Below are 19230 nucleotides of genomic sequence, written 5' to 3'. Positions count from 1 at the left end.
CTTCTTAAGAGGATTTAAACTAATGACTAAATTGATTCTTTTAGAAATTGTTTAATTCTGAAGTATTGAAATGATGTATGATTTGTACACTGTAGTCAGGAAGAGCTTTTCACAGCATAGATGTACCAGTCCTCAGGGAAAAGACATGGGTGACCTCTCACTACCTCATGGATAAGGGCCCAGACCCATGATCCCCACTTCAGCCCAGCCCTCCTCCCCAGTTAACACAGGGCTACAGTTCTCCAGGCCTGAGAGTTCAGGACTTTAGTTCCTACAAAGCCAAAGTCCACCCTTCTCACGGCCTTTGGCAAGAACACCTCTTTTTCCCCAGGAAAATTCCTTCTACCACTCCCATGCTGACAGCATTAATGCTCCCTCATAGCACCAATAATTTCACGTCACATTCCTCAATTCTTTTGAAATGTCCCACACGGGGGCTAGAGAGATGGCTCGCTGGTTAAGAGCACTTGTTATTCTTGCAGAGGACCTGGTGTTCCATTCCCAGCACCCACACAGCGACTCAAAAGCAAATGTAACTCTACTTCCAGAAGATCCCATGCCCTCTTCTAGACCTCTGCAGGCACCAGGCCTGCACAGGAGGCACAGCCATGCATGCAAGCAAAGCATTCACACACATAGAATGAAATTTTAAAAAAATCTTTTTAAATGCTTTTAAGAAACATCAATATATGCTTTTGGAACCTGATGATGCATATACAGTTCTTGCCTAGAAATTGAGTGTGTGTGTGTGTGTGTGTGTGTGTGTGTGTGTGTGTGTGTGTGTGTATTCTTCTGGAAGAAAGCTTAGTTATGGTACCGAGTTGGTACTCAATAAACATGTGTGAATGAACAAATGAACTTAAAATAAATTCCAAGTCAAACACTGGGGCATATTTGGATTCAAAAGCAATTAAGAATTTAAACTAGCTAGGCATGGTGGCACACACCTTTAATGTCAGCACTAAGGAGGCAGAAGCAGGCAGATCTCAGAGTTCAAGGCTAGCCTAGTCTACAAAGTGAGTTCCCAGACAGCCAGGGCTACACAGAGAAACCCTGTCTCAGAAAGAAAAAAGAATTTAAAGTGTATGTTAGTCACTTTCCTGGAAGTGAAAGGCTCTGGTGTCTCTCTAGTGACAAGAGCTGAGATGCCACCGTGGATTCTCTGCTGCACATGACCCTAAACTCTCTCTTGGCATGTGTTTCAAATGGATGGGCCCCATTCTTCCCACACAATTTCTAGATTTGGAAAGAAGAAGAAACCCACTATTAAAGCTGGTGTTGGGCCATTTCTCTCGGCCTTGGTCTGATCTGGTTATGAACCATCACCTTACAGTAAGCTAATCATTGTCTGAAAGAAATGTGCACTTTGAAACAAACGCTGACATGGAAATCTTCACAGTGACTTCTCACAGGCCTTCACGGTCTCGGACTTTCTCATTGCATATCTTCATATTCTAAAATTATTAGCAGCATATTTGGAAAGATTCTAAATGAAGCTCAGTCAGCAATAATTACAACAAAATGTTTACCAAGAACAATGTCTCCTGGGAAGCAGAATCGCCATTCTGCCCTCTTCTCTCTGCTGCCTTGCAGGCAGCTGGCTACAGATGGCTTAAGGTCATGGCTGCTCTTCTACATGCTCCTGAGGTGGCAAAACTCTTAGGACAAATCACTTCTTGTCTGTGGTCACCAAGTACTAGGAGCCACTCCACACAGCATTCCAAAGGCACATGCTCCATGCTCAACCAAGGCAAAACTCAGTGTCAGAAACAGGGGGGGGGGTGTTGAGGTGGGGGGGGGACACTGACAGCTGGCAAGTGTCTCCTGATGTATACTGCAGGAAAAGGGCACAACTCTAAAGTGGGAAAGGGAGTCAAGGTGCTTGGAATCTTTACACTGTTGGCTACATGGTGTGTGAGTAGAATTCCTGCTTCACCAGACCCCTGCATCTTATGACACAGGCCTTTCTATGAGTCTTTAGATATTATGTTTACCACTGGATTCCCTTTCCAGCTACGCACCCCGCCTGAGAGGCAGGCAGGAATACTGCTGCATAACTCCTGCAGAAGCTGAAGGAGTCACACTCCTCTACTTGGGAACAACAACAACAAAGGACAGAAATGTTTATATACTGAAGAGAGCACGCAATTTGTTGCTGGCTTTTCCTGACTGCGGTCACGGTCTCCCTTGCTAAGTCTGAAGAAGTTCTTTGCACTGGAACATTCCTCTCTCTCAAGCCTATGCTGCAATTCGTGACAGTCAGTGTCTACGCTGAAGTTCATCTTTCTTTCGATCCACTCACAAAAGCCATTAGTAAATGACGATTTAATGGGTACGTGGAGCTACTGTGTAAGGCTCTAGTAAGCCTGTACGCTAGCTGCTGCCTTCCTGGAGGAACTTACAGAGCAGAGCAGAGCAGGTACCCAAACTAACAATGGCCAGAACTAGTGAACAGAAATGGGAACAGTGGCAGTGGCTTAACGTGGACATAGAATAAAATGTTCTACATGGAACACTTGGGAAAGTGGGAAAGTTGGTACAACTACATTATGCTGGCACAGCAGAGCTGTTGTGGGTTTGTCTCTTTGAGCCATGGTCCTCCTCTTCTTCCCTTTCTATCTTATACTTAGAGTGACTTTGATTCTGGCTGACAGTCTAACAAGCCAGTTCAGGTTAAAGAAGAAAGTGGAACACTTTACACCCACCCACATTCCATTGAAACTTTAAGCAGTCACTTACTTTCCAGAAGGTTCTAAGTGATTCAAATGTAATGCTTATAAAGTGTTTAGGGACCACTGAGCCTCCTTTATAAACAACACAATCATATAAATCCCAGTTCATCTGAATTGAATGCCTGTCCATTGCTACTCATTAGGACTCTGCTAAACAGGAATTTCTCACAGAGCTCCTGCCTGTAGCAAGACAGGTGTAAACAGCCCTTTTCAGAAATCAAGAATCAAGGGATGGGGAAGAGCCCTGAACAGTAACCTCCAATCTCTATTCCCAGTGGATCAGCAATAGAGTGAAATCCCAGGTCAGCTAGAGATACATATCGACTTACCTGGGTTTTCATTTGAGCACACCAAATTGGTAGCATCATCTATTATGTTGGTTCATTTCACTCTCAATTGATGATATTTATCCTAATGTGGCAGTTTGCATCTCTGTTTCTGAAGCAAAGATGTACGAAGCAAAGTCTAGCTGAGCTTTTAAGAGGAATGGCTCAGGCCTCTTAGAGAAAATTAATCAATGTAAGTCTTTAAATGTGTGTAGCAAGATGTTGGTGTTAAAAATCTGCAGAGAAACCCCTGATAAAAGGGATGGCATCAACAACATGAAAACCAATGCACCAAAACCACTGTATAGTTAGTATTAAAGGTACCATGTCAGCAGCTCCAGAGGCTGTGGACTTACATTAAACCACCTGACAGATGGGAAAACTGAGGCTGAGCAAGATAATGAACTTACCCTTGCCAGCCAACACTTGAAAATCAGCTAGAATCCTTAATTAACAAGTGCGTGTTTACTTAGTTCCAAACTTCAAAGAACCATTCTTTTCCTTTTCCCAAATCCAATCAGTCACCAAGCCCTCCATTTGTTTCCTTCAGTGGGTGGCTGCAACATCAGGAGTGAATACTGTCCCCCTTCCCCTGTCTGCCCCGGCTGGAAGCCAGCTGTGGGGTATCAGATGGGAAGTGGGGGTGGGGCAGCCTTTCCGCACAGCAAGCTCACTTCTGTATTTATTTATTCCTCTCCCCAAGACTGGGTGTTTATTTGGGCAGGTCTAGAGGACAGAAGCTGACAAGAAGCCTTCCTTAGTCTCTCCTGCCTGCTGGACTGTCTAATTTCTTGCCCAGGCTGCAATGGGACAGAGTCCCTCATAAAACCTAGACTGCCTATTATCCTCGCCTAAGAGCCTTTGGCTTTCCTTTCCATCCAATCCAATGTCTAGTTCCCAAAAGAGTTGACTCCAGGACTCCCCCAAACATTCCTCCACCATGGACTGCAGGACTCCTGGAGCAATCTTTCTTTAAGTTTTCTAGATCTTTCCCAAATAATCATCTGTGTACTCCTTCCCGTGATCTGCAAATCTGCAGTACTAGTAGTTACAATAATCTCTTAACTGACCTTCTTCTCATTCATTCATCCCTAGCAAAGCTCCAAATGTGAAGTGCCTTGACCACAACATACAGTACAGCTAAAATGGCTGTGGCGTGGCTGACTGACAGAAGAATGGGTGAATGGAAGGACTGGGCGAAGTACTGTGATGGGTTAAGGCCAGCAGTAATAGTTCAATTTAAAATCTTTATATGCATTTTAAGATTATTCTCATTCATTTGTGTGTGTGTGTGGGGGGGTGGATTCTGTTCAAATGATGAGAACAGAATTCAAGGCTTTGTCCACATGGAGCATGCACCCTATCATCCAGCTACATCACACCCCTCATTGCTTTTTAAAATGTAACTTAAAGATAAAACTTTTTTATTCTTCTTTTATGCAAATCCCAGCAGATATTTTTCAAAAACTCTAAGCAGAAGAACAATGATTGAGAAACAGTTCCAATGAGTCTAAGTCACTTGCTGAGTAGAGTGGGTCCAAAGAGAATGAAAATGTATTCGTTCCTTGATAAACATTTTGCTTTCACATGGTTCCCATTCAGTGAAGGGGACATGTATTGGAGAAAATAGAATTTAGCAGCTAACATCATCATTCCTCTGCTTCTCTCTCTCTCTCTCTCTCTCTCTCTCTCTCTCTCTCTCTCTCTCTCTCTCTCTCTCTCTGTGTGTGTGTGTGTTGTACCCAAGCCAAAATGTTTAACTAGTAGTCACTTCCACCAAGTAGCACATAATTAAAGTAACTAAGGTACCAGTCCACTATAAAAATCTAGGGCATGGTAGGGCAGAGTAGTGTGGGGGTGGGCAGAAGTCCAGTTGAAACCAGCCTTACTGAGTGTTATTGGAATTCACTCTTCACTCAGCCAAAAATGTGCAGTCTAACCAAAGTACTCCACTGGCTCAGCTTCCCAAGCCACACGTCTTCTGAAGGCCACGGGCAAAGCCAGCTGCGGTTTATACTTTTGGGTTAAAGAGCCCCAAAACAGAAAAAAGTATATATTTTGAAATGCATTATACTTCAAAATGAAGAGTAATTGTGTGTAGCGGCCTGGAAAATATATCTCATGCAGTACACTGAGCCACTGAACCCCAGAGCACAAAACTCTGGTGCTCCAAATGCAATCTCAAACTGAAAATAAAAAGGTACAAAGGGCGGAAGGAAGGGCGGGCAGAGGGTTGCTACAGGACTGTGACTCGGAGGAGGCTGCCGCCTCGGGGAAACACAGCAGCATAAGCCACTAGCTACTGCTCTGGACACTACAGCAGCCAGAGGAGGCCAATACAAGGTTGACATATAATTACATAAGAAAATAATGTCACGAGATTGCACAGAAATCTAATGCACTGAGTGGGAAAGGACTTCATGGAAGCCAATACCTTTAAAGTTTCTCCCTGACCTGCTAACAAGGTCCTATCACACTGATGGAACTTCCATATCCATTACCAGCTCATCAGGCAAGGAGCATTTGCCAAGCACAGGAGCAGACACTGTCCTCAGTTACCGGACCCCAAGCAGGCATTCCTTTACCTTGTGACCAGGCCTCTAACCGAGCCAAGCTGACAGCTCCTCACCACCCTGCTCCATCCATTTACCCTCTAACTGTTACGTAAAGGTTACAGTACTGCAGTAACCAGTAGTCAAACTCAAAACCGAAAGCCTGGGCTACAGGATGGACACTGAAGTCAGACTTGCAACCATTTGACTTAGGAAAATAACTGCAGTTAAGCAGTGCGGGAAGCAGGGAGGAAACTAAGGCAAATGAATGAACATAAAGGGTGAGATCCCCATCCGTGAACACACTGCCTTAGGTTCCCAGGAATAACCAGTGACAGAACACCGGGGCACTTCCAACTGCTGTTGAAAATCTAGAATCCCACGGTCACATTACACACAATTGTTCTGATCTCTTCAGAAAACAAAGCAGAGGTACTCAACCAAGAGGAGGAGGGGGGAGGACAGGAGAGGAGGGGAGGGGAGGGGAGGCCCCTGAGCCACAGGCTTGTGAAGTGTGAATACAGTTTTGGTTGTTCCCAACTCAGTGGCACTGTTGGGACCTGGCGAACTGGGAGGGGGCAGGGAAGCTGGTGTGCATCCTGAAATGCATGGGAGAGTCCTCAACAGACAATTATCCAGCTCAAAATGTCAGTGGCACCAAGGCTGAGACCACCCAAAATCAAGGGCCAATGATCTGTAAGTAGAAAAGAACAGCAGCAACCTCTGCATTGCCCAAGAAGAGCCTTCCCGCTTAATGGACTCAGGTCTCCGGCTCCCTCGGTGGGTATCAATCCATGGTCAGAAGCAGCAAAGCTATGACAAACTGACAAGTGCAACATGAAGTATATTCCCCTGCCAACTGGTTCCTTCCCAATGGGTTCCACAATTCTACCTGCACCACAACTCATCCCCATTTTTAAAAGTGTTGGCTAAAGAATATGTTTTCCTTGGCAAAGACACCTCTCTCTCTCTCTCTCTCTCTCTCTCTCTCTCTCTCTCTCTCTCTCTCTCTCTCTCTCTCTCTCTCTCTCATTAATAAATTGCCTCATCTTCCAATATCGTGACCTTGGCTGATAGGTATATCAGAGTAGACAGGTGGATCTAGATTCAAGGCTAAGGGCAACTTGAGAATGAAATATCCAGAGAAGGATCAACTCTGAAATTCTCTATTTCAGTGGCAGGAGAGACATCCCAAGCTAGATGTCATGGCAACCTGAGACACATGCATCTGAACTACAGGGATTTCTTCTGTTGTTTTTCTTTTTATGGCACTGAGGCTCAAACCCAAGGCCTCAGATAGGCCAAGCAGCACATGTAATACCACTGAGCAGTACCCCTACCAGAACCAAGGGCACAGCTTACTTCTTTTTCTATTTAAAATCATGTAAGCTGGGTAGTGGTAGCACACGCCTTTAATCCCATCACATGGGAGGCAGAGGCAGGTGGATCTCTGTGAGTTCGAGGCCAGTGTGGTCTACAGAGCAAGTTTCAGGACAACCAGAGGTATTACACAGAGAAACCCTGCCTCAAAAATAAAAATTTTTTTTTTATTTTGCATCTCTGTGTTCATACACGTGTAAGAGTGTGGGGGCTTATGTACGCTCATGGATGTGAAGGTCAGAGGACAACCTCAGACGCCATTCTTCAGGTACTATCTACCTAATTTAGACAGCATCTCTCACTGACCTAGAACTTGCCAATTAGACAAGTTCTACATGAGACCAGTAAGTTCCAAGTCGTCCTCCATCCCCACCACCCCAGCACTTTTATGTGAGCTCTGGGGATCCAACTCAGGTCCCCACGCCATAAAGACAAGCACTTTACCAACTAAGCCGTATCCTTATCCAGCACTGCTTTGTTTTTGTTGTTATTTGTTGGGGGGGGGTACTTTTATTTTGGTTTGTTTTTGGCTTTATTTTTAGATGGGGCTATCTATAATGCCCAGGCTGGCCTCACAAACATCCTAGTCTCAGCATCTCAAGATCTGGTGTCACAGGCAGACGTCACCATGCCCTGCTAAGTCAAGGGCATTCCTAACAGCACCTAGGAGTGAAGCTCTCTCCAGATACCTCTGAACCAACAAGATGAATAACTAACCAGGACATACATCCTGGTGTGGCACAAAGAAACGAAAGTTGAAAAAAAAAATTCAGAAGAGTTAAATAAGGCTTAGCTCCAGTTTCCAAACACCCCCGTGGCATGGCATTGCGCTAGACCACATCTATAAAATGGGATAACAACACTATGCTGGTGGCTTCCTATTCCTCCCCAAACAGTATGCCATAGGGAAGAGTGTCAGCCGTGGAGGAAGAGTCACACTGACCTCATGACCCAATCTGGCATGATGCTTCGATGCTTCGTGATGCCTTACCTGGGCATCCTTCCCATAACCCACTGCTGCTTTTCCGGAAATACCACCCACCCAGCACAGCTGCCCTGGAGTAGAGTAAGTAGTGAGTAGCCAGCATTTTCTACTTAGGAAAGCTGTGTTCCCTACATTAACTGTTAGAACTAAAATAGCCCAACTGTAAGCTTCAATTCCTAAAACTGAGGTTCCAATTATAATCTTGCTCAAATTCTGGAAACTAGTGTTTGTGGGGGCCCAGAACACGGAGAAGCATCTCCTTCTATTTATACATGTGACTAATTTCTCTACTCAGCACCGGGCCAGGTTGTTGCTGTGGCTAATTCCGTTTGATGAGACAGCATTCCTTCACCCACATATATTCCTACCTCAGTACTTAACTGTTTGCCTCACTGACAAAATTCTGCTCAAGCTGTACCTGCACCAATGGAGGGCTGAAACACAGCACTTAATTTAATCATTGATTGTGGCTGGGCTTGGCAGGCTTCAGTTCTGACTGCCACAGATAAGTTGCCATTGTTAGCACTCAGACAACCTAGATTATCCAGGAAACTGAGCACAGCAGCCAGTGTGTGCATGGGCTATGCAGACTGGCTTTGCTGAACCCGAAAGCACTATGTTGTGCAGTGGAATGCTTTCTAGGGCCACACATGTCAAAGAAGCCACACCCTGTCTGCATGGCTGGCCTTCATGACCCTTCTGATTTGGACACTGCGGAAGTTCTTGGCCTTTGGCTTTGTTCTTTGGCTGGCCAGTCTTAAACCCAAGTCAGCAGGAATACCTAATCTAATTACCCATCACAGCAGTGTGGCTACTACCAAAACAGAATGACTGCCTCTGCAAATCTCCAAAAGCAATCAGAATCATGCACACAGGGAATGCCAGGGGTAAAACAGGAAAGGTCCAGAAGAGGAAATTTTCAAAAGCTCAAAGCTAACACTCGGCCAGAAAAACGGCAGGTGCTTTGGATGTCCCTCTAAGTAAAGCAAGAGCTCCTGAGGATGGCTCGACTCTGCATCACCGCAGTAAAGAAGAGCTGGTCCCCTGGGTCCCCTGCCCCTCTAAGATAGGGGTGGCCTCAGGGCCTGACAAATGTCGAATTCTATAAACACTAACATGTTTAGGGTGAAGTCAAAGGCTCACACTGCACGTGGTTCATTTGGAAACAGCATCTTTCACAAGAAATTAAGCTAACAGTATTTTGTAAAAGGAAAACAGCTAGATGCTTCTGAAAGCATGGCCCTGTGGATTCTTTTCTATCCGAATTCCTAACAAGCTGGTGAAAAAAAATCCTCACAACCTCTAGAATTATTAAGGCAAATTTTTAAAACTCAAACCCATATGGAACTACACATTCAGTACTAAGGGTCTGTTCTGTGCGGCTCTAAGGACAGAACCCATGACCTGGTACATGCTGGTCAGTGTGTGTGTGTGTGTGTGTATATATATATATATATATATATATATATATATATATATAGATAGATAGATAGATAGATAGATATCCCCCTGAGCTATCTATACCACCACCACCCCACAGCCCTTGTTTCTATGGAGCAGCATCTTGCTATACATTTCTAGCAGGTCTTGAACTAACTATTAACCCAGGCTTGCCTCTCATTCAAGATCCTTCAACCTCAGCCTCCTCAGAGGGCTGGCCTTCTGCTTGCTTCAATTTGTGTTTTAGACTGCTGATGTGGACCTGCTAAGTGGGTATCAGGCTCTCCTCCTGGGCTGCAACCTTAAGCAAACAAAGCACAATGTTCGTTGACTTGAATTGACGTTACACAACTCTTGCAGAAAACACTTGAGGCTTTGTAAGGCAGAGAGGTTTAGTAATCTCCCACCTTCTCCAAATTCAACAGGATGTCTAAACCAGGCTATCTCCCTGGGTGGCTGCAGGCACTAAAGAGTGGTTGCAGACCAGTGAGAAACCTTCTGGCCCACTGTTCCGGATCAGGATGGCTGACACTATTTTAATAGGAATGGTCCCTCGGAAGCTTCAGCGCTGGACCAGGTGATGAAGTAAGCAAGCATGGGCTGGTGCACCACTTGCCATGTTCCCCCTCCCCCACCACATCCTCTGGGCCAGAGCCTCAAAGCCCTCCCTTCCTGCACACACCTCTCCCCACCCACTCACACCAAATACCCAAAGCAAGCAAAGTACTTGAAAACACTCAAGTGCTGACTTCGCATTGGTGCTGAAGTTTCAGAAACGCTTCCAACCCAGCAGCTCCTAGAGAAGCCCCTCACCTGCCTGCTTCTTTTTCATCTTCCAAGGGCTCTTTCCTGCTTCTCTCCTTCATCGGTCTCCCGATTTTCCCTCTGCCTCCCTCTCCTGGCCCAGCTAGCAACGGCTTCTCCTCTGCCTTCAATTCAGTTCCATCTCTGTGAGAGAGGGAGGGACAGGGTACACATGTGGACCTCTTGCTGCTCCTGGTAATGCCCATCCTCCAGAGGAGTATTTCCTTGGCTTAAAGCAACATGGGCTTTGAAAAGACATCCTCCACGGGGAGAGGTACTACAGTCGATCAGGAGCAATTGGGCTTTTAATAAAGTGCTCTGCTTTTTATACCCTGCCCCAAGCAATCGCCTCTCTACACCTTTCCTCAGCCTGCAGGTCTGAGGAAGGGATCTAACAGGTCTGAGGGGGTCTGAAAGAACAGGGGCAGAGCATGGAGGAGGGTAAACGCCTGGCTTCCCACTGGCCACTGACACTGTGGGATTTTCTTAGTATGTTTCCCCGGTGGCCTCTCCCAGCATGGACAACTCTCCATCTGTCAGTCAACAAAACATTTAGGGAGCACATTGCCACCCTGTGCTAGAAGTTAATCTAGATCTGTGAACAAGGTCACCAACCTGCTAAAACTTCCATCCTAATGGGAGAGACAATAACAAAATAAACAGGTGAATACATAATGCCAAGGAATGATAAATACTGAGAGGGAAACCTGGGTAACACAAGAGGACGGAGACAGCTGTCCACAAAGCCCTTTAAAACTGACTACCGAGTAGAGAGGCCTGAAGTAAGCAAAAGATGAGTCATCTGGACATGTGAGGCAAAGCTCCCCAGGCAGCAGAATAGCATGTGCAAAGGTCCTGGGGAGAGAAATGGAGTAAAAAAGAAAAAACATCAGGAAGTCAGTATTGTTGCAGTTAACAAGGACATACTGCTGTGGGGGGGCGTGGTATCCATCAGAGGACCACCCATCCTGTGGCCCAATGACTGTTCAGGCACTGAGTTTCCACAGACTGTGGTCTCCCCAAGCTTCCTGTCCCCCAGCTTTCTCCTGCTTACTTTTCCTCCTCTCCAGGAGGCCCCACAATTGGAGTCATTCTGTCAGTTTACCACTCCATCTAGCTTAACACAAAAGCCAGCCAGCAAATACAGTAAGAAAGGCCATATATATGCACATTTAACCACAGTTCTGAAAAGATAGCAAATGTACCATAGTGAAGAGCAGAGGATCAAAAGGTCAGCGAGCGAGGAAGAGAAGGAGGGAGGGAGGAAGGAAGGGAGGGCAGGTAAGAAAAAAAAAAAAAATAAGTACAGAGTCTTTGTTACAAGCCTGCAAGTGACCTGGCTTTAAACTCACTAGGACTCCCGGTCCTGTAAACTGAGGAGTGGAAACAGTAAACCTTGAAATAACCTTGGAGAGCTGCTGAAGAGGTGAGACACGTGGAGACCATGACCAGAAGCCTTCAATGGACCGGCTCTGCTGCCAGCTTTCCCAATCTGACAGGCGTTGCCCATAAACTGGATCCTCCAGTCCCAAGTTGCTCTCAAATATTTTGGTACGTTAACGCGGATTATTTTTATTTTGTACATCAAAGAAAACAAAATTCACAAATTCTTCCCCGGTTTCCCTCAAGTCACAATCTCCTCTCTGTATCTTAGGCCAGCGGCAGGCGGTCCACAGTCCCTGGGTGCATTTCATCGAGCTCAATATGCCTCGGGAGCTGTCCAGAGGCCCTAGGAGCTGTCTCTGCTTGGGGCCAAACTATGCAGCTTCGGGTCAATCCAGGTCCAACAACCCTTGCCCCAGCTGCCTAGTTCAAAGGGCCCCAGGCAAGCGAGTCAGTGGGAGCCAGCCCCCAACCCCGAGGGGCAGTAGAAGAGCGCCACCCCCCGCGCAGTGACCCGCGCGAACACACACACACACACACACACACACACACACACACACACACACACACACACACACACACACACACACACACACACACACACACACACACACACACACACACGCCTGGCGCGCGCCCGCGGCACAGCACGGACTTCCCAACCCCACACAAGCGCACCGCGGCCCGCTGAGTTCTGGGTTTCCTCTTCCTCAAAGCCGCTGGGTACCGCGGCGCGCAGCTCGCTCGCTCCCTCCCCAGAACCCCACCGCCGCCGCTCTCCCGGGAAGGCGCGCGGTACGCCCTCTCCCACGCCAGCCTCTCCAGCCAAGCCCCCGCCGCCCTCCCCGGGCCCCAGAGGGAAGCCCCGCGTGGTCCCCGAGAGGCGGGTCTTCACTAGCGAACGCCCGCAGGGGTCCTCGCAGCCCGTCGCGCCCCATCGCGGGAGCGCGCTCTCCGGGGATCCCCTCCGGTCTGCGACGCCGGAGCGAGCCCCCGGAGTCCTCGCCACCCGCCGCGACTAAGCGCAGCCTCCCGCCTCTCCGGCCCCACTACTGCTGGCCGCAAGGTCCCGGGCGCACTCTGTTAGGTCCCAGCACCCCTACGCCGGTGGCGCAGCCCTCCGGCGCCCCCTCCAGCTGACCCTGCCCTGGCCGTCTCCGCGGGTCCTGGCCCTGAGCCCCATCCCGGAGCTGCCCCCAGTGTCCACTCCCCCCCGTGCCTCTAGTCACTCGGGATCCCCCTCTGCCCAGACCTCCCAACTGCAGCGCGCCCGCAGCCCCCGCCCGCCCGCGCCGCGGGGCCCCGGGAGGAAACAAAAGTGTCTCCGCGGCGCCCTCGTCTTGCCCCGGCCCCCGCCCGGGCCGCCGAGGTCAGCGAGCCGGGCGCCGCGCCAGCCCTGAAAACTTTACAAACCTGCCCGGGGTCGCAGGACGCGGTGACGAGGGCTCCCAGAAGCTGGAGCGCTGGAGCCGGGGCCGGGGCCGTAGACCGGTGCCCGAGGTTCTGTAGCCCCTCTCGGGGCCGCGGACGGCGGTGGCTCTGCCTCTATCTCGTGCCCATCCTCGCCCGCCGCCGCTGCCCGAACGCACGCACTTACACTCGGGTCGCCGGCCGCTGCCGCCGGTTGCCGCTGCTCTCACTTCCTCTTCCTTCCTCCTGCTGGCCAGAGACACATCTTGCATCTAGGAGCATCCCGCGAGCTGCCGCGAACTCTCCTCCTGGGCAGACGCTGCGGAGTTGCCGCCGCCGCCCCCGGCACCTGCGCGCGGACACGCGTGGTTGGCGCGTTTGCTTCCCGCCCCCGCACTGCTGCCCGCCCCCTGCACGGTGCCTAGGACGGGGTGCCTACGACTTTTTAAAGTCCCTCTACTTAAAAAGAGGGAAATGTCACACAGTATGTACACCTCAGCTCTGCTATAAATAGTGTGTGCTGAGCATGACTTCTCTGATGAGCTCAGAAACCGCGTTTTACAGGCACTAATTAACTCCATCACCTTCATAGCGCCACCTCTGGGGGACCGAGAGCTCGTGGTACCCTTTTTATAAGCTTTCATTTTGGACAGCTTATTTGAAATTTTCCACCGAAGGAGAAACTTTGGTGGGCTATTTCAAAGCAATTCCTCTAAGAAGCTTCTGTATGAATCTTGACACTTTTTGTCGTGGGCAACACGGCAAAAATGACAGCCCGTTTCCTTCTCCTCCATCACCTATGAGTTTACTGTAATAGAAACTACATGGTTTCCTGCAATGAAGCCAGAGACTCTCTTATGTGGTATAGCGTGGCATAAAGCAACATGTACTACCCTGAATTTGTTATTTGTGGTTGTTGTATTATTATTATTATTATTATTGAAGTCATGCAGCCTACTTGAGTAGTTTTCAAAGAAATCCAACACAGTTAACTCCCAATCTAGCAGGCAAGAGGGAAATGACAGTTGGAAAGTTCAGGAGAAACACCTGTCCTCTCCTAACTCGGCACTCTGTGATGGAGCCGCTGGAGAGGGCAGGGAGCTGCTGTGCATGCCCTCTTCTCTAGAAAAGGAGAGGCGCTGGGAGTACACCTTAGAAGATGTCAGGATCCAAGGCAAAAGGCAATGCTCTCTTTAAGATTAATCACAAGAATATTTACATATTAACCCTGTGCTGACTCTCCATTAGCAGCCATTAGGGATTTTGCATGAAAAACAAAATAAAATAGCTCATTGTTTTTATATTGATTTTATCATTTCAGTAAATAATAGTTCTAGAGTTTCTATGTAATAAATCAGTTGAATAGTGTATCCAGTTTAGGATGTGTGTGTGATTAAAATTAATTTCTCCAGTTTGTTTGTTTGTTTGTTTGTTTGTTTGTTTGTTTAGTTAGTTAGTTATTTGGTTTTTCGAGACAGGGTTTCTCTATGTGTAGCCCTGACTGTCCTCACTCTGTAGCCCATGCTGACCTCGACCTTACAAAGATCCACCTGCCTCTGCCTCCAAGTGCTGGGATTAAAGGCTTGTGCCACTACCACCTGGCCTCACCAGTTTGTTTTTATTGTTTTTTTCATATAATATATTTGAATCATGCTTTTCCCCACCCCAAACTCCTACAAGAGACTCCCCACCTCCCCACCCATCCAACTCCACATGTTTCTTTCTCTCTCACTTTTAAAAATAAACAAGCAACCAAAAAGAAAACAAAGTAACCAAACCAAAAATAACAATAACAAAATAAACAGGAAACGCACACTTGCTTTAGAAACATAAATCATAAAAATTTAAAAACATACAAGCAAAGACCAATTAGACAAAGAAAAAAATGTTCAAACACAAATTTGAGACAAACAGTCTGCAAACTATTGAGTTCATTTTGTGTGGATCTATTGCTAGGCATGGGGCCTACCCTGAAGAGTGATTAATATATGCAGTGATACTCCATTGGAGAAAACTAATTTTCCTTTGGAAACAGGTGTCAATTACAGATAGCTTCTCCGTTAGTGGTAGGAACCTATGTCCATTTCCCCCTCTCAGCACTGGGAATCCATCTGGCTTGAACCTGTGCAGGCCAGTGCATGCTGGTGCAGGCCAGTGCATGCTGCCACAGTCTCTGTGAGTTCACATGCATCAGTTCTGCGGTGTCTGAAGGACACAATTTCTTTGGACTCATCTATTCTCTCTGGCTCTTAACATTCTTTCTGCCTCTTCTTCTGCCTAGTTCCCTAAGCCCTGAGGGGAGGGTTTGAAGATGATACCCTATTTAAAATCTCTTACTCTTTGAATTTTGTGCAGCCGTGGGTCGCTGTGTTAATTCCCATCTATTGCAAAAAGAGGCTTCTCTGATGGTGGCTAAATGAGGCAAGAATCTGTGGTTATAGCAGGATGTCATTAGGGATCATTTTATTGTTATATAGTCCTCTAGCAGAACAATACTGTTTGGTTTGCCCCAAGCATATCCAGTCTCAGGTTCTTGGCCACCTGAGAAGTGTTTGGTATGAGTTCCATCTCATGGGGTGAGCCTTAAATCCCATCACAGAGTGGTTGGTTAGTTTCACAACATTTGAAACTCTGTGGCACCAGCATATCTTTCAGGTAGGTCATGATTGTTGTAGGTCACCATTGTAGAACACAGTGTTTGTAAATGGGTTGGTGGTTACCTTTCTCCTCTAGTAGCAAGCATGGAAAGTATCTTCCAGTACCATGAATGCTAGTCAGTAAGGATGAAGCCTCTAGTTAGGCACCAGCTCAACTTCTCCATGTTCAATGAGATATGTAACTGTTGTCTTCAGCAACAGGGCATTACTGCCAGTTCCTGTAGAGCAACCATTAGCCTTGGCAATAGCCCTGTTGGCCAATGACTCAATTAGACGTAACCCATTCCTGTCACTGGAGGTTTTTCTTGGTGAAATAAGATATCTAGCTGGGGCATTGACTCTCCAGTTATTTGGTAACTTATTTTGATTTCATATATATATATATATATATATATACATATATACATATATATACATATATATGTATATTTTAGGAGTCTTCCAGTGTATTAGGTTTCCATATGACCCCTCAAATGTTCTTAGTGTTAGCTGTCTCCTTCCCACCCCCATATTCCCTACCCCTTCTCACTTAGTACTCTCACTCCAGTCTCTGCCTTGTCTCTTCATAGCATCACATTCTATTGCCCTTCCTTGAGAGTTCTTCTCCTCCTCCCTAATCTCACTGGGTACCTAACCTCTGTGGTTATACAATTGTAGCATGCATATCGAAAGCTTACAAGCAAACATCCACATATAAAAGAAGACATACAATATTTGTCTTTGGGAGTCTGGGTCACCTTACTCAGAATGATTTTTTTTCTAGGTCTATCCATTTACTTGCAAATTTTATAATTCTGTTTCTCTTAAAGAGCTGAGTAATATTTCATTGTAAAACTGCACCACATTTTCCTTATCTATTATTCATCAGTTGATGGACATCTAGACTGTTTCCAATTTCTGGCTATTATGAATAGGGCAAGAGAAAACATGGATAAGTCTCTCCAGAAGGACAATCCATTGGCTATGTGCCCAAGAGTGGTATAACTGGATTTTTTCCAAACTTCCTGAGGAACTGAAATACTGATTTCCATAGTGACTACTAGTTTGTACTCCCACCAGCAATGGATGAGTGTTTCCCCTGCCTCACATCCTTGCCAGTATGAGCTGTCACTTGTTTTATTGATCTTGGGCATTCTGACTGGTGTAAGATGAAATCTCAAAGTAGTTTTAATTTGAATTTCCCTAATGACTAACAATAGTGAACTTTTCTAAGTGTTTCTCAGTCATTTATGTTTCATCTTTTGAGAACTCTCTGCTTAATTCTGTACCCTATTTTTTGTTTATTTTGTTTTGCTTCAAGACAGAGTTTCTCTGTGTAGCCCTAGCTGTCCTGGAACTTGCTCTGTAGACCAAACTTGAACTCAGAGAGATCTACCTACCTCTGCCTCCTGAGTGCTGGGATTAAAGGCATGCACACACACCCCAACCCTGTACACTATTTTTAATTGGGTTATTTGTTTGCTCAAAGTCCAGTGTTTTGAGATCTTTATATATTTTAAATGCTAACTCTCTATCCCATGTGTAATTGGTAAAGATATTTCCCAATTGTGTAGCTGCTGCTTTGTTAAGAAAGGCAGTGTCCTTTGCCTTACAGAGGCTTTCCAGTTTCATGAGGTCCCATTTACTAATTGTTTATCTAGTTGCCTGTGCTATTGGTGTTCTGTTCAGAAAGTCTTTTCCTGTGCCAATGAGTTAAAGATTATCCCCACTTTCTCTTCTACGGGATCCAGAATATCTAGTCTTATGTTGAGGTCCTTAATTCACTTGGAGTTGAATCTAATGAAGGGTAACAAATAAGCATCTATTTGCATTCCTCCACAAGAAACCATTCAGTTTCACTAGCACCTTTTGTTGAAAATACTGTCTTTTCTCCAGTGTGTTTTTAGTCTCTTTTGCAAAAATCAGTGTGTGGATTTATGTCTGGGTCTTCAGTTCTATTCCATTGATTCATGTTTTTTTTTGTCAGTACCATGCTGTTTTTTTTTCATTACTACAGATAGCTCTGTAGTATAGTCTGGGATAGTGATATCTCAAACAGTTCTTTTATTATTCAGGAGTGTTTTAACTATCCTGTTTTATTTTTGTTTTTGTTTTTTGTCTGTTTGTTTGGTTTTTGTTTGTATTTCCATATGAAGCTGAAAATTGTTTTTTGATTTATATAAAGAATTGTGTTGAAAATCTGAAGGGATTTGCATTAAATCTGTAAATTGTTTTTGGTAAGATGGCTATTTGCACTACATTAATCCTACTGATCCAGGAACGTGGGAGATTTTTTTCATCTTCTGATATCTTCTTTGGTACCACTTGTTTGTTTCTTTGTTTCTTTGTTTTGCGACAGAGTTTGTTTTTTTTTTTTTTTTTTTTTTACATAGTTTGGCTGTCCTGGAGCTCACTATATAGATGAGGCTGGTGTCAAACTCACAGAAATCCACCTGCCTCTGCCTCCTGAGTACTGGAGGAGTGTGCCACCATGCCTAGCTTTCTTCAGTATCTCAAAAATTTTGTTATACAAGTCTTTCACTTGCTTGATAAGAATAATCCTGAGTATTTTTATTTTGTTTGTTTTGTTTTGTTTTTTAGACTATTGTAAAAGGTAGTATTTTCTTGATTTCTTTGTTAATCTGTTCATCATACCTATAAAGGAAGGCTATTGATTTTTGTGTGTTAATTCTATATATTGCCATGTTACTAAAAGTGTTTATCAGCTTAGGAGTTTCCTGGTGGAAGTTTTAGGGTCTTTGATGAATAAAATTATATTGTTGGCAGATGAGGACACTTTGACTTCTTCCTTTTCTATGTGTATCCCCTTGGTCTCCTTCAGTTGTCCTATTGCTCTAGCTAAGACTTCAAGTATCAAGAATGAACACCCATGTCTTATTCCTGATTTTCCTGAAAATGTTTTGAGTTTCTCTCTAGGTAGGTTTATGTTGTCTATGGTCTTGCTCTATATTGTCTCTATTATGCAGAAATATGTCTCTTGCATCCCTAGTCTCTTCAGAACTTTTATTATGAAAGGATGTTGGATTTTGTCAAAGGCCTTTTCTTCATCTAATGAGATGATCATGTGGTTTTTGTCTTTCAGTCTGTTTATGTGCTGATTTACATTTATTTACATTTGTTGAACAATTTCACCTATCTAAGATGAAGACAACTTAATGACGGTAGATAATCTTTTGATATGTTCTTGGATTCAGTTTGCAAGTGCTTTTGAGAATTTTTGCATCTATAGTCATATGGGATATTGGTCTGGAATTTTCTTTTTTGTTGAGTCTTTGTGTGGATTAGGTATTTGAGTAATTGTGGACCCACAAAAAGAATTAGGAAATATTCCTTCAGTTTCTAATTTGCAGCATAATTTGAGGAGTATTGGTGTTAATCCTTCTTTGATAATCTGATATAATTCTGCACTGAATCCATCTGGCCCTGGGCTGTTTGGGGTTGGGAAACTTAATTACTGCTTCTGTTTCACTAGGAGTTATGAGTCTGTTTAAATTGCTTATCTGCTCTTGATTTAACTTTGGTAGGTTTTATATATCAGGAAATTCAGCTATTTCTTAGGCT

At 45.4% G+C, this 19230-nt stretch overlaps 1 protein-coding gene across 4 annotated transcripts in view; it reads right to left on the bottom strand.

The window, feature by feature from the left end:
* The window catches only part of Elmo1 (engulfment and cell motility 1), a 539516-nt gene extending 525958 nt beyond the window's left edge, over positions 1–13558 (bottom strand). Inside the window, exon 1 of one of the 4 annotated variants that reach the window (XM_076572972.1) lies at positions 13016–13558. The gene's annotated coding sequence lies outside the window, so the exon portion shown is untranslated. The remainder of the gene's footprint in view (positions 1–13015) is intronic. The other 3 variants (XM_042278256.2, XM_016007341.3, XM_016007340.3) reach the window with 3 other exon arrangements.
* Between the last annotated feature and the right edge of the window lie 5672 nt (positions 13559–19230).

Source organism: Peromyscus maniculatus, chromosome 5 (genome assembly GCF_049852395.1).
Source record: "Peromyscus maniculatus bairdii isolate BWxNUB_F1_BW_parent chromosome 5, HU_Pman_BW_mat_3.1, whole genome shotgun sequence".
Taxonomy (NCBI): domain Eukaryota; kingdom Metazoa; phylum Chordata; class Mammalia; order Rodentia; family Cricetidae; genus Peromyscus; species Peromyscus maniculatus.
This window is presented reverse-complemented; position numbering and strand designations above follow the sequence as displayed.